This window comes from Capra hircus, chromosome 2 (genome assembly GCF_001704415.2).
Source record: "Capra hircus breed San Clemente chromosome 2, ASM170441v1, whole genome shotgun sequence".
Taxonomy (NCBI): Eukaryota; Metazoa; Chordata; class Mammalia; order Artiodactyla; family Bovidae; genus Capra; species Capra hircus.
Window position 1 is genome coordinate 113,791,818 of NC_030809.1, and position 16,755 is coordinate 113,808,572.

The following is a 16,755-nucleotide window of genomic DNA, read 5'->3' on the forward strand; positions in this document are numbered from 1 at the left end:
AAAGAATGCTCAAACTACCGCACAATTGCACTCATCTCACATGCTAGTAAAGTAATACTCAAAATTCTCCAAGCCAGACTTCAGCAATACATGAAGCATGAACTCCCTGATGTTCAAGCTGGTTTTAGAAAAGGCAGAGGAACCAGAGATCAAATTGCCAACATCCGCTGGATCATGGAAAAAGCAAGAGAGTTCCAGAAAAACATCTATTTCTGCTTTATTGACTATGCCAAAGCCTTTGACTGTGTGGATCACAATAAACTGTGGAAAATTCTGAAAGAGACCAACTGACCTGCCTCTTGAGAAATCTGTATGCACGTCAGGAAGCAACAGTTAGAACTGGACATGGAACAACAGACTGGTTCCAAATAGGAAAAGGATTACATCAAGGCTGTAGATTGTCACCCTGCTTATTTAACTTATATGCAGAGTACATCATGAGAAACGCTGGGCTGGCAGAAGCACAAGCTGGAATCAAGATTGCCGGGAGAAATATCAATAACCTCAGATATGCAGATGACACCACCCTTATGGCAGAAAGTGAAGAAGAGCTAAATAGCCTCTTGATGAAAGTGAAAGAGGAGAGTGAAAAAGTTGGCTTAAAGCTCAACATTCAGAAAACGAAGATCATGGCATCTGGTCCCATCACTTCATGGGAAATAGATGGGGAAACAGTAGAAACAGTGTCAGACTTTATTTTGGGGGGCTCCAAAATCACTGCAGATGGTGACTGCAGCCATGAAATTAAAAGACGCTTACTTCTTGGAAGAAAAGTTATGACCAACCTAAATAGTATATTCAAAAGCAGAGACATTACTTTGCCGACTAAGGTCCGTTGAGTCAAGGCTATGGTTTTTCCTGTGGTCATGTATGGATGTGAGAGTTGGACTGTGAAGAAGGCTGAGCGCCGAAGAATTGATGCATTTGAACTGTGGTGTTGGAGAAGACTCTTGAGAGTCCCTTGGACTGCAAGGAGATCCAACCAGTCCATTCTGAAGGAGATCAACCCTGGGATTTCTTTGTAAGGAATGATGCTAAAGCTGAAGCTCCAGTACTTTGGACACCTCATGAGAAGAGTTGACTCATTGGAAAAGACTCTGATGCTGGGAGGGATTGGGGGCAGGAGGAGAAGGGGACGCCCCAGGATGAGATGGCTGGATGGCATCATGGACTCAATGGACTTGTCTGAGTGAACTCTGGGAGATGGTGATGGACAGGGAGGCCTGGTGTGCTGCAATTCATGGGGTCGCAAAGAGTCGGACACGACTGAGTGACTGAACTGAACTGAAGGAAGATAAACCATTTCTTCTTGTAACTCTTTCTTAGAAAAAAAGGAAATGGATCCTAGAAATCCTCTGGCAGACTTCTTCCATTGGGCAAATTGAGGTCTCACGCCTATACTCAAGCCAAACACTGGCAGGGTGAAATGGGGTTAGCCTGAGACCCTTCAGCCTAACCTCCGGCCTGGAATATAGCTCAGCTTCATCAGAGGCACCTGACTGTGGATAGGTCTCTGAGCAAAATCAGTGTTGTACAAGAACAGGGCACCTGTGTCCACTTATACTTCCTGAACCATTTTTCAAGATAACAGCTTGAATACAGAATGATAATGCTGAAAGAAATTAGTGGCATTGGTGGTCATCTGATTAAATGTGCATAGTTGTAATAGATATTGGTATACCTCGTTCAATAAGAAAACACAAGAAAATTGATCATCTTCTGATAACATAGTGGTGTTACATAATGAGAGCATGTGAAAATAATATTTTTATTAACCTTTGCAAGATACTTAAAATCCCAGTCAGGAGAAGTGAAATTACTTACCAAAATGTGTCATGAATCCCACCAATTGAACTGGAAGTTGGGGGATCTTGCCTGTAGGTTACCAAACTGATGGCCTCTCATAGTAGCACCAGCTCAGGATAATATTTCACCTTCATTACACTATTGAACCTGCGTGGTTCATTTCAGCGAATATTTGTACTAGTCAGCACAGGACAAATTATAATCCAGTAACAGACTACTTCGGGGACTTCTGCGGTGGCCCAGTGGCTGAGAGTCCACACTCCCAGCAGAGGAGCCCCGGATCAGATCCCTGGTCAGGGAACTAGATCTCACAGGCCACGACTAAGAGTTCGCATGCCCCAACTAAAGATCCTACGTGCCACAGCTGAAGAGCTCACACGCCACAACAAAGATCAAAGATTCCTTGTGCCACAACTATGACCCAGCATAGTCAAATAAATAAATAAATATTTTTTAAAAGACAACTCCACAATGTCCAGGGAAGAGGAAGTCACAGAATAAAATAATTCTCTTATATAAAGTCCCCTGGAGCTCTGCTAGTTTTGTCCATGAGTTGGCTCAGCACTTGCAGGCTGTTTCAGTCTCTGAATCCTTCCATTTCAAAGTGCTCCCCCCAACAAAGTGATATTTCATTGGCCAACTGAAGTCACATGACCACATCAACCTTCAAGGGGCAGAGGGTCCTTGTACCTAGCAGTAGAGGAGAATTAGATACTAACAAATAGTGATAATGCCTGACACAATATTCATAATAGATTCACAAATAGATGCTATGAAGGATGTTCTTTCTAAATCAAATTTCTATTGTTACTATATGAAACACAGCAATCAAGGGTGCCCTTCTTTCTAAATGATTCTTATGAAGAAGTCATGACTGATGTCCCTTTGGTGGTGCCTGTTCATCCCATGGCCCCTTCCTTCCAAGAATGATTCACTCCCTCCCCAAACTGAGGGGGCAAGCCTAAACCCTCCTGTTTATAGCACATGAATTTTAACCTCAGGAGATTGGACAAGCAGTGGGTGAAAGCCCAATCCAAGCTGGGCTATCTAGATTCTCTTTCTCTTGAGAAGTTGGACACGACATAGCAATAATTACTATCAATTACTTAGAGGCAACATAGAATCAGGGCTATGTCATACACTTTCTTGGCAGTACAGACAAAGCTCTTTGAAAGAAAAAACAGGCAGGCAGGAAAAAAGCAGTAATCAATCACCCACATGGTCCTTTAATCACAAGTTCTGACTTTAGGGTCACAGTCTAGTCCTCCTAAAGTTCTGTGTATTTTCTGAATTTGGACTCTGTGAAATAGCTCTATATTCTACCAAGACTTTCATCTTCTGTTTAAATTGGTTTCCAATGGGTTTCTATTTTTCACAGCCAAACAATGATTGCAATAGACAAAGCAAAGAACAACCGATACTGTCCTGAAAATAATTCATGTCTGTTAGGGGTCCATTGGTCCAATGTTCCTCTTACCTGTAGTTTTAAATTATAAGACTTTATTTCCCAGAATGTGTTCTGTACAATGGTGATCCTCTACACTCTGTGGAACAACAGATCTAGGATTGGTTAAGTTTTGGAAGGTGGCTTCCCTGGTGGCTCAGATGGTAAAGAATCTGCCTGCAATGCAGGGGACTCAGGTTCAATCTCTAGGTCAGGAAGATCCCCTGGAGAGGGAAATGGCAATCCATTTCAGTATTCTCGCCTGGAGAATCCCATGGACAGAGAAGCTAAACATCTCCCTTTGGGAGACTGTAATATACATTAGTATATTTAAGGATCTGAGAAATTCTACAATTAAGAGACCTGTCAAGTCTCCTTACCCCAACATTACCTGCATTTTCATATAATACACATTAAAATCTCTGAGAGCATGTGCTCTAAGGAATCAACTCTTCGGAAGTTGATATTAAATAGTGATTTAGGAGGAGTCCTTTTTCTGCAGCAGAAACCTGTTGAACAATGCTTTCTTCCCTTGCTTTTTTAACAACTACCTAGTGACAAAAAATGATTATTTGACAAGGAAAAAAAAAATGAGTACCAACCTAAAGAAAGCATTGCTCCCAGATGTCTCACTACCAAGACAAAACTTAAGAGTCTTGTGCTTTATCTTACTCTAGATGAGAAAATACCTTTTCAGGAGAAGGGAAAGATCTCCAAAGAGTGGGATGAAACATGTATGTTTTCTTGAGTGACCTTGGAAATTACTGATGAATCTCCTAGAAGCTATCTTTGGGTTATCCTGTCCTACAGCTGATAGGCAAAGCCCTAACTAAGATAACCACTGTTTTATATTACCTCTGTGCCTTATACAAATTAACAGGACTTTAAAGACTACTCAGTGCTTTGGCTTCCTGGCCAACTGAAGCAATACCAGCTCAGGTTGGCTCTCCCTGAAAGTTGAACCAGATTACACACAATGATCTGAGAATCAAGACAAGAAGTAGCACTGTACTCACAATCATCTTCAAGATCAAATGATTTTTTTCTGCTTCCATTTCTGTCCTTCTTAGGTTTTTAGGTAAAGAATGAAAATAGTTACTATCTTCCTATTGCTTATCTTACTAACCTCTATTGGGTGCCAGATACCATCTTTACATTTTACATTTGCGACCTAATATACTAACTGTACAGGTAATGGTTGTGCTAAGTTGCTTCAGCCATGTCTGACTCTTAGCAACCCCATGGACTGTAGTCTGCCAGGTTCCTCTGTCCGTGGAATTCTCCAGGCAAGAATACTGGAGTGGGTTGCCAGGCCCTCCTCCAAAGGATCGGCCCTCCTCCAGGGGATCTTCTTGACTGAAGGATAGAGCCCACGTCTCTTATGCCTCTTACATTGGCAGGCAGATTCTTTACCACTGAGCCGCCAGGTAAGGGTTGCTCCTGCTGCTGCTGCTAAGTCACTTCAGTCATGTCCAACTCTGTGCGACCGCAAAGACAGCAGCCCACCAGGCTCCCTCGTCCCTGGGATTCTCCAGGCAAGAACACTGGAGTAGGTTGCCATTTCCTTCTCCAATGCATGAAAGTGAAAAGTGAAAGTGAAGTCACTCAGTTGTGTCCGACTCTTTGCGACCCCATGGACTGCAGCCCACTAGGCTCCTCCGTACATGGGATTTTCCAGGCAAGAGTACTGGAGTAAGGGTTACTATGCCCCTTTTGTAGCTAAGGACCCCAAATCCATAAAAGATTAGGCAATTTTATTAGCATTCATTATTAGGCAATAACCTAACTACCAAACCAATTCCATCTGATTCTAGATGCACTTTCTATTTAAACATGCTTGTCACACAACAGCCAAATGTTTTACATATAGTGAATGATGCAGTCTGTCTAACAGTATAGATGAAGAATAAAGGGGTATATATATGTGTGTTTGTGTGCCCACATGTCTATGTATGCTTTTAACTGGAGCAAAAGATTAACTCAAATATTTCATGTAAAAAAACTGACCTCAAAGGGAACTTCTGGCTAGGATTTCTTTTCTTAATCATGAATATTTCAGTCAGTAAATAGGACTATTAACATTACTGGAAGACATCTTCAGTGTATCTATAGGCTTTGATATTCAAGGACAAACAAGAGCCTGGAAACATTAAGGCTTCAGTGTTTATGACATGACCAGGATTATCTAAATTGATGCAGTGATTAAAATGTTTTGTCAGGGAACAGTTTATTCCGGGAATCCTGGATGAATTGCTGTGAAATCATTGGTGAACTATTAAATGATGCATATAAGCAGGAAGATGAGGTCCCAGAACTGCGCTTCTTCCCATTTCATCTGTCTTTTAACTTCAATTCTCATTACAGCTTGAAGAAAAGTATTTTCTAATGATGCTTGTAAAATAAACAAAGAATGCTGCCTGACAAAGTACCAAGAAGACTGTTTTAAAACAAATAAGCGTAACTGTATATCATGTTGGTGACACAACCACACAAAGAGAAGAACCACTTTAAGTTTTTTTATAACATAAGACTTTGACTATATATTCTTAGAAATAGGTATTCTAAGGACAAAAAGAAAGGTAAATTTTTAATTTCTTCTGGTAGTCTCATGAAAACTGATAAAAAAAACTGGTATCGTTTTGAAATTATTTTATGAATATCATAGAGCAAATGATTATGTTAAATGTGTTGGGATCCAAAATGTATAAAATGAGCCCACAATACCTTCTATCTGAAAGCAAGGAAGTTACCAAAGACTGTTGGGATCATATCAAAATGACACAAAAGTCAACTTCCTCCAGGCTTCTTCCAGCCAAATATGGAACAATTGAACCATCCAATGTAAAAATTATTGCAACAAGTTGAAATATGTTGATGTATAAAATCCATGCACTCATATGATATGAAAAAGACAAAGAAAGATAGTTAATTACATAAATACACAGAAAGTTATTGGTCACCATTAGAAGTAGTTAGGGCATTGTGTGAGCTTGTTAGAGCTGCCATAATAAAGTACCATCAACAACAGAAATTTATATTCTCACAATTCTGGAGGCTAGAAATCCAAGATCAAGGTGTCAGCAAAGTTGATTTCTTCTGAGGCTTCTCTCTATCTTCATAGGGCCTTCCCTCTGTATATATCTGGGTCTACGTTTTCTCTTCTTATAAGGATACTAGTCCTGTTGGACTATGGACCACCATAATAACTATGTTTTAACTTAATTACCTTTTAAAGACTTATCTCCAAACACATACTGGGGGTTAGAACTTCAATATATGAACTTGAGGGAGGACACAACTTAGTATTGACATAACAACAGGCACCAAGTCCTTACTTTGAAAATTAAAGAAAAAGAAAAAATAATTTATTCTGTCTGTCCCATATAAAATACACTAAATATCCCTAATTAAGGAGGGGAATCCAGTTACTAAATGCAAACAAAATGATAGAAAAACACTATTTTTGTGGTATAGGCAGTGCTCATCAACGGATGATTAAACTATTAAGGAAAAAAGGTTGATAGTACACTTTTTAATGATTAAGCTATTACCACTTGAATCTACCAATCAATGTAGCATCACTAGAAGTAGGATAACCAGACATTACCTGCCTGCTGATGTGACGCAACGTAACCTACATGGCACCACCTGTGACATATTCTTGCTTAAGAAGCTAAAACTGAATTTAATTGAAACTTTAGTTTTAACTTTCAGTTTATAGGAGATACAGTGGATGGGGGACAAGTTGAATTACATTATGAAGAAGCAGTTTTCCAAATCCAGAAGGTAAGATATTCTACAGGGTAACAAACCTGATTTTATCAAGTCAAGAGCATGAGTATGCAGGTCAGGAAGCAACAGTTAGAACTGGACATGAAACAACAGACTGGTTCCAAATAGGAAAAGGAGTACGTCAAGGCTGTATATTGTCACCCTGCTTATTTAACTTATATGCAGAGTACATCATGAGAAATGCTGGGCTGGATGAAGCACAAGCCGGAATCAAGATTGCTGGGAGAAATATCAATAACCTCAGATATGCAGATGACACCACCCTTATGGCAGAAAGCAAAGAACTAAAGAGCCTCTTGATGAAAGTGAAAGAGGAGAGTGAAAAAGTTGGCTTAAAGCTCAACATTCAGAAAACGAAGATCATGGTATCCAGTCCCATCACTTCATGGCAAATAGACGGGGAAACAGTGGAAAAAGTGTCAGACTTTATTTTGGGGGGCTCCAAAATCACTGCAGATGGTGACTGCAGCCATGAAATTAAAAGACACTTACTCCTGGGAAGAAACGTTATGACCAACCTAGACAGTATATTCAAAAGCTGAGACATTACTTTCCCAACAAAGGCCCATCTAGTCAGGGCTATGGTTTTTCCAGTGGTCATGTATGGAGGTGAGAGTTGGACTGTAAAGAAAGCTGACCACCAAAGAATAGATGCTTTTGAACTGTGGTGTTGGAGAAGACTCTTCAGAGTCCCTTGGACTGCAAGGAGATCCAACCAGTCCATCCTAAAGGAAATCAGCCCTGAATATTCATTGGAAGGACTGATGTTGAAGCTGAAACTCCAATACTTTGGCCACCTGATGCGAAGAACTGACTCATTTGAAAAGACCCTGATGCTGGGAAAGATTGAGGGTGGGAAGAGAAGGGGACAACAGAAGATGAGACGGTTGGATGGCATCACCAACTCTATGGACATGAGTTTGAATAAGCTACGGGAGTTAGTGATGGACAGGGAGGCCTGGCGTGCTGCAGTTCATGGGGTCGCAAAGAGTCGGACACGACTGAGTTACTGAACTGAACTGAACTGAACAGAACAGCATGAGAAAATTAAAAAAGGAAAGATGACTGTTCCAGATTAAAAGAGTCGCAACAAAATAGAATGTAGTGACCTTGTTTTAATCCTGATTGAACAAACCAACCATAAAAAGTGTTCTTGAGATAATCAGAAAAAAATTTATCATTATCAGTGCAATGATATTAAGGAAGTAGTGTTAACTTTCAGGTGTGATACTATCATATTTTTTAAGTCTTCATTTTATACAGAAGTATTTAAGATACTTCTTAAATTATAGAGAAATATCAGACAATTGCTTTTAGAAAATACAGAAGAGAAAGAAAGAGGGAGAAAGGGATAAATGATTGATATGGCAAAATGTTGATAAGTGTTGAAACTGCTAGACCAATAGTTCTCAAAAGGGGTCTCCCAACCAGCAGCAGTAGCATCATTTGAGAATCTGTTAGAAATGCTAACCTCTTGGACCCACCTCAAACTCACTGGATCAGAAATTCTGTGGACAGGGTCTAGCAATCTGCAGATTAACAAACCGTCCAGGTGATTCCCATGCAGCTGAAGTTTGAGAACCACTTCAGTAGACAAAGCGGGAGGAGTCTGAGAATTTTAAGTATTGAATATTTTTCAGTATGATTAAAAACTGTCATTATAAAAAAAAAAGTTGAAAAAAAGTATTTGTGGTATATGCAAGAGTCTGAAGGAAAATAAATTGTAACTACCTCCAGGGGGTTGTCATAACATAAATCATCTAAGAAGTGAACTGTAGAATGTGTGAATTATCTCTCAATAAAGCTGTTTAAAAGAGACTCTGTGGTTCTCCTTGAAGGTGACTTTCATATTTATTTACTTATATTTTAATTCTTTCTTTGGCTGTGCCAGGTCTTAGTTGCGGCACACAGGATCTTTAGTGGTGGCATATGGGATCTAGTTCCTTTACCAGGGACCAAACCCGTGTCCCCAGCACTGGGAACGTGAAGTCTTAACCACTGGCTCACCAGGAAAGTCCAGAAGGTGCCGTTATAAGGCTTCCTATTTTTCTTTCTAAGCCAGAGAGCTTCCCTTTCATTTTCTTCTTTATTAAATATTTATTGAATTTAATGCTGTACAGGAACTCTGCTGTGGGATGGGGAGATAAAGATGGAAAAAACACAGTTGTTTGGGCCTCCCCACTGATCCAGCAGTTAAGAATCTGCCTTGCAATGCAGGGGACACCCATTCCATCCCTGATCCTGGAAGACCACACATGCTGCAGAGTAACGAAGCCCCTGCGCCATGACCACGAAACCTGCGCCCACCAGCTGCAACCACTGAGCCCAAGTGCCGCAACCACCGAAGCCTGGGTGCCGCAGAGCCTGTGCTCTGCAACAAGAGAAACCGCTGCAAGGAGAAACCCGAGCACCACAGCTAGAGAGTGACCCCCACTCTCTGCAAGGCAAGCAGAGTGCAGCAATAACAACCCAGCACAGCCGTGAATGAATAAGTCAAAAAAAAAAAAAAAAAAGAGAAAAGAAACTCAGAACTAATTGAAAAACTCAGAACTAATTGAAACACACACAGACAGTTGCTTTCCTCAGTGGTTCCATAGCCTAATGGGGAAAGGAGATAAAGGAATCGCTGTGTAAATGACGGCTGAACTGGGATGAGTTAGTGCAGTGTGGCACCAACGCTGACAGTGACTGGAGAAGACACTTGTCCTGAGTTGTAAAGACTGAGTTGAGATTAATGAGACGGAGGGAAGTCTTAGAGAAATGCAGGAATACCGTTCACTCACAAAGTCACAATAAAGGGATGCAGGTGGCTAGAGCAAAGCAAGGAGTTTATGGTGGCAATGGAAAGAGACCCAATCCTAAAGGAATCAGCCTGCCAGGCTTTTCACAGTGCTGTCTCCATAAATATTTCTGTGAATGTACACAGGTGTAGTGAAGTCTCTAGCAACTGGAAAATAATCCTAAAAGTCAGAATATGAAATTTTGAAAGTCTAGAGCCATCAAAAGGAACAATTTGGCCTAAAACCATTGCTTACATTTATATAGAACTATACTGCTGAAGAGAATGCCAAGAGACGCCTTTGTATAGAAGCATTAGCTAAATATAGCTACCTAATCATTTGTGAATAAATTGAAATGAGCTATCTTGGAAAAGTATAGAAATGTCACTATTCTTTAACCACAGATTCCATCTCAGATGTGAGGTGTTAAAGCAGGTATTGCATACTATTTGAAGATATTTTTAGTGCTGGTGTTCTAATCCACGTTATTTTTTTTTTAAGTCAAAATCTCAGGAATGTTTTGCCTATCAAACATAACTATCTTCTGTTGCATTTTCTATCTATGCCACAAATGTTAGTGTAAAATAAAGTGAATGTAATGAATAGAATTTTGTCAGCTGGTTTGACAGCATTAAACCAACCAAAGAATTCCGTAAGTAATGAAAGATTTTTATATAGAAATGTAATTAAGAATATTATCAAAATAAACAAGGAACATAACTCCCTTCTCCATGTTGTTTGAATAATACATGCTGAAAGAGGAAATAAAGTTCAATAAAAGTCAATTCATTGAGACTGATAAAGCAAGGATTTGGAGTTCAGTCGCTCAGTCATGTCTGACTTGTTGCAGCCCTGTGGACTGTAGCCTACCAGGCTCCTTTGTCCATGGAATTTTCCAGGCAAGAATATGGGAGCAGGTTGCCATGTCCCCATCCAGGGGATCTTCCTGACCTGACCCACAGATCGAACCCTCTTCTCTTACTTCTCCTACATTGGCAGACTGACTTTTCACCCACTAGCGCCACCTGGGAAGCCCCTTCTATGCATTAGCTTTATAAAATAGGAATTTTATTTTATAAAATTTCTGTTATATTTTATTTTTTAAAAAAGAATTTTACTTTAATGATATACACAAGGTTTCTAGAGTAGTACTGCTTAAAATCACCAATCATAATTTTCTCTATGTTAAACCTGAAGTTTTCCCATTAATTGTTGAATATTGTTGAGTGTTATGGTATGCTAAAAAGAATACAGGCTTTGGAGCCAGATAACCTAGACTTGAATTCTGGTATTATCGCTTACAAGCTGTGTCATTTGGACCGACTTGTTTGTCTCAGCCTCCATTTCCTGATCCTACCACCATCTTCCTCACAAAGATTTTACGAGGTCTAATGACAAAGGCGGTGTATAGCAGCAAGCAGGCTACCTGGCACAAGATGAAAGCATTCTCTGGATATTATTAGTTCCCTTCAGCTATAGTCTTCTGTACAAACAAAACTTGGTGGCTTTAACACAAGTATTTAGTACTTCTTATATTTTCTGTGGTTTATTTGGGTAGTTCTGCTTCAGTGGAATTGCTAGGCTAGGCACTGGGATTGCTAGAGGATCCAATACGGCCTTATGTATTTGACTGACATTTGATGGTTGTCAGCAGGGACTGCTGGTTAGGGCACCTCAGCCCTTCTCTACATGCCCTTTCTCTGCCACTCAGGGGTCTCACAGCATAGTGCTGGGCTCAAAGAGGGAGCGTTTCAGTAGCAATAGGCAACTGGAAGCTATCAAGTCTCCTAAGGTCTAGTTCCAGAGACTTAGATTATCGCTTTGTCCACATTCTACTGCCCAAAGCCAGCCTGGATTCGAGGACTGGGAAATACTACCATTTTTTAATGTGAAGAGTGGCAAGTCTACAAGTAGGAGAAGTGTTTGTGGGGGACAATCTTTGGAAACACTACTCTAACGCACCTCCGGCCACAATTCATATCTTTCTCATGTGAAGAATATTCTCACTCCTCAGAACCCCTGAAATTTCATACTTTTATGGCATCAGGTCAAAGTCAAGGACTTTGTCAGTCAAATAAGGCCCAGAAGCAACTAAAGCTCTTCAAGGTAGTCTCTCAAGTACAGCCCTTAGTCACAAAGACCTGTGTAAACTAAAAAGACAAATTATCTGTTCCACCTGCATCCAACAAAACCATGGTGAAAAAGGGACAGGAAAACCACAATAGACACCTTCATTCAAAAAGAGGGGGAGAGTAATCCCACATCTAGATGTATGTTCAGAGAAAACTCTAATTCAAAAAGATACATGCAGCCCAGTGTTCATAGCAGCACTATTTACAGTAGCCAAGACATGGAACCAACCTAATGTCCATCTATAGGTAAATGGATAAAGAAGATGTGACGTATTCGCCATAAAAAAGCATGAAATAATGCCATCTGCAGCAACATGGATGGATCTAGAGATTATCCTACAAAGTGAAGTGAGTCAGAAAAAGAAAGACAAATACCATGTGATATCACTTATGTGTGTGTGGTCGATTGCTCAGTTGTGTTCGACTCTTCATGACCTCATAGCCTGTAGCAGGCTCCTCTGCCATGGAATTTTCCAGGCAAGAATACTGGAGTGGGTTGCCATTGCCTAAAGCTATGCTTTTTCCAGGAGTCATATATGGGTATGAGAGCTAGACCATAAAGAAAGCTGAGTGCCAAAGAATTGATGCTTTTGGACTGTGGTGCTGGGGAAGACTCTTGAGAGTCCCTTGGACCACAAGGAGATCCAACCAGTCAATCTTAGAGGAAATCAGTCCTGAACATTCATTGGAAGAACCGATGCTGACGCTGAAACTCCAATACTTTGGTCACCTGATGCAAAGAACTGACTCACTGGAAAAGACCCTGATGCTGGGAAAGATTGAAGGCAAGAGGAGAAGGGGATGACAGAAAATGATACGGTTGGATGGCATCACCAACTGGATGGACATGAGTTTGAGCAAGCTCTGGGAGTTGATGATGGACAGGGAAGCCTGGCATGCTGCAGTCTATGGGGTCACAAAGAGTCAGACACGACTGAGTGACTGAACTGAACTGCAAGGGATCTTCCCGACCCAGGGATCAAACTCGCCTCTCTTGCGTTGGCAGTCAGATTCTTTACCCCTGAGCCACCTGGGAAGCCGAGTGTTACTTATATGTGGAATCTAATAAGTGACACAGATGAACTTATTTATGAAACAGAAGCAGACTCACAAACATGGAAAACAAGCTTATGGTTACCAAAGGGAAAAGGGGATGAGGGAGGATAAATGAGGAGTCTTGAACTAGCAGATACAAAATGCTATATATAAAATAGACTATAGGTCCTACTATATAGCATGAGCTTCCCCGGGAGCTCAGACAGTGAAGAATCTTCCTGCATTGCAGGGTACCCAAGTTCCATCCCTGGGTCAAGAAGATCCCCTGGAGAAGGGAATGGCTATCCACTCCAGTGTTCTTGCCTGAGAAATACCATGAACAGAGGAGCTTGGCAGGCTACTGTCCATGAGATCGCAAAGAGTTGGACACAACTTAATAATTAAGTGTGCACTGCATAGCACAGGGAACTATATTCAATATCCTGCAATAAATCATAACGGAGAAGAATGTAAAGAAGAACTATATATATTCATATATATATATGCATAACTGAATCACTTTGCTGTACACCAGAAAGTAGCACAATATTGTCAATCAACTATATTTCAAATTAAAAAAGAATTTTTAAGGGGTGAAGGGGGATACTCCAGTATTGGAGTTTCACATAACAGTCACCAGACCATAGTAATTCTGGAATTAGGCAAAGCACATTCCATCATTTCCTCCAACTCTGAGATCAGAGAAAGTGCCTTGGTTAAGGCCCAGTTCTGCTTGCTAGAGTAGTTCTTTCAGGTTCTCTAGGCCCTTAATTCTGAGTCATTCTCCATCTTCCATAAGGAATGGTCCATGTTTACAACTGAGTAATATTCTCTGCTTGCTTCTTGTCTGGAGAAAGTTCTGGGCTCAGAGGCCTCTTTTGTTTTTATACTATCTCTGCCCTTCGGACCATGCTTATAATGGGTTTCCAGCATATCACATTTTAATCCAGTCTATTAGGTAAAAGCCACATCCACAAGTCTCTATGAGACAGGCCCTCCCCCCATCTAGGATTTAGAGACAGATGCTATGCGACAATGCCTCTAAGATTCTTAGAAATCCTTTTTTCTAGCAAAGAAAACCCAAGCAGTGTGCACTTAAAATTCTTGGAAGCCCTTTCATCTATCCGGCAGCACCTTGGATTTGATCCTCGCCAGCAAAGTCCTAGCTGGGGACTCTCTATTCATTCCTGTCTCATCATATGCAGCTTAGAAAAACCAGCTGGTACTTGGAACATGCTGTCTGCAAATCTTCTTAGCCATCTTCACAAGTTCATGAGGTAAGTTTTCTATCTTGTATATTACTATAGTCAGCAGGGCTGCCAAACTTTCCACTCTTACTTAACAGGAGTTGCTTTTTCTCCAGGATCCAATAACATTTTTATCACTCTCCTTCCAACTTCATTTAGTCTCCTCAAAGCCCTTCTGGCCTCTGTCCTCCAGCTGGTCCTAAAGTCAATGCCACGTGTTTTTAGGTTTTTTATTACCACAGCACCTTACTTCCAGATTCCAATCTCTCTTAGCTTTCTATTGTTAAGTAAATTTTTTTTAAAGCCCCAAACTTAGTGCATTAAAATGACTGTAATCATAGTGGTCAAATCGAGAACATACATGCGCTTCTTCCCTCACATTTGGTCCCTCAGCGCTCGTCCTGTGGCCTCTCTCTCCATGTGACATCTCATCCTCCAGGGTCACCTTAGGTTTCTCTCCAGAAGATAGTTTGGACTTGTTACATGATGGCTCAGGGTTCTAAGATGCCAGAGGTGAGATGCCAGCCCTCTTAACCTCTGCACTGGAAGTCCTGGGAAACCACTTCTGTTGTGTTCGACAGGGCAGAGCAAGCCACAAGACCAGTGCAGATGGATGGGAGGGGAAATAAACTCTGTGTCATGAACTGAAATTTTCCAAACCCCTAAAAATGTATATGTTGAAATCTATTCCCCAATGTGGTGGTATTATGAGGCCTATGGGAGGTAACTCGGTTATGAGGAGGGAGCCCTCCTGTGTGAGCTTAGCGTTCTTCTAAGAAAAGGCCAGATTAGCTGGCCCTCGCTTGCTGCCATGTAGGGGAGGGTACCACTTGAAGTCAGCCATTGGCAACCTGGACGAAGGCTCTCACCAGGACCCCCAAATATGCCGGTAACCTGATCTCAGGGCTTCCTACCTCCAGAACTATGAGAGAGAAGTTTCTGTCACTTAAGCTACCCAGTTTTGCACAAGCTAAATGACTAAGCTGACTTTAGAAGTCACTAAGCTTCACTTCTAAAGATGAGGAACAAAAGGTGCACTCAGGGAGGGGGGAGCTCCCAGGGCTTAATTTTAGCTCTTAATTTTACTGCAACAGTTAAGCCCAGCCCTGCCTTGCTTAGGGTAAATGGCAGGAAGTCTGGGCTCTGATTCCTTTCTTCCTAGTGCGGGGGTAGATCTCCGCCTAGAACAAACACTGCCGCTCTCATCCTCAAACCCTGATTCAGGTCATCAGGGAATGTTATGCCAGACATTAGAAGACTGCCAAGTTCTTCCTTCCTTTTTCACTTTCTTTTCTTCTTCACTTTCTTTCCTTCCTTCCCTCTTTTTTCTCTCCTGTTTCCTTTCTTTTTTTCTCTTAAAGAGCCCATGAATGTATTCAACTGGTCTTGGTAAAGAAGTAGATCTTGTTTCTTAGTCAAATTAATGGTATTTCTTTTGACTCAATCACCTACTTTGCTTAAATTATAAAACATTATTTAAGACTTCCCTGGTGGTGCAGTTGACAAAGAATCCACCTGCCCACGCAGGGGAAACAGGTTTGATCTCTGTCCAGGAAGATTCCACATGTGATGGAAGAACTAAGTAGTTGCACCACAGCTACTGAGCCTGAGCCCTGGAGCATGTGAGCCTCAACTACTGAGCCTCCACGCTGCTGAGCCTCCACGCTGCTGCTGCTGAAGCCCGAGCGCACCTAGAGCCTGCGCTCACAGCAAGAGAAGCCTGTGAACCAGAACAAAGGGCAGCCCCCACTAGCGGAAGTCAGAGTGCAACAACGAAGACCCAGTGCAGCCATGAATAAATAAATAGAAATAAGAAATTTTAAATGTTATTTAAATCAATTACCATTTGACTGGTTCTCCCAGAGCACTTACAAGAGAGTATGGCAAGCTGTGTAGCACTTATTACTGGCAGATTCCACTCCTGGTTGTTTGACTGGAAACTCAGACTCACTATGAAGAGCTCAGCACAGGTAGTGAGATTTTTCAACAATGGGCATAAGTAAGATGTTTAATGTAGATAGATATCTTCAAGTAAAAAGGAAATATGACCAGTCATTAAGAGATTAAGCTTGACCCCAGATTTTAAAATCTTAAATCAGGTGACTTAGGTGTGATAGCCAAGTATAACGAGGCAAAATAAACTAGCCATAGGGCAGTAAATTGGAGTAAATGCTTAATATATATTTCTATGTACCATGTCTCTAGTAGTTTTATTCACTTTATTTTCTTGTTGAGATACAATTCACATATCGTAAAATTCACCTTTTTAAGATGTACAACTCGGTGTTATTTAGTATATTCACAATGTGCAACTATTACCACTATCTAATTTTAGAACATTTTCACCACCTCAAAAAAACACCTTATACCCATTAGCATATACTCATTGGCTCTTTGAGTCTGGTGTCTTTCTCAGCAGTACCATGTATCAATACTTCATTACTTTTTAAGGTCAAATGACATACGGATAATCCAACATTTATTCATACATCAGTTAATAGACAATTGAATTTTTACTT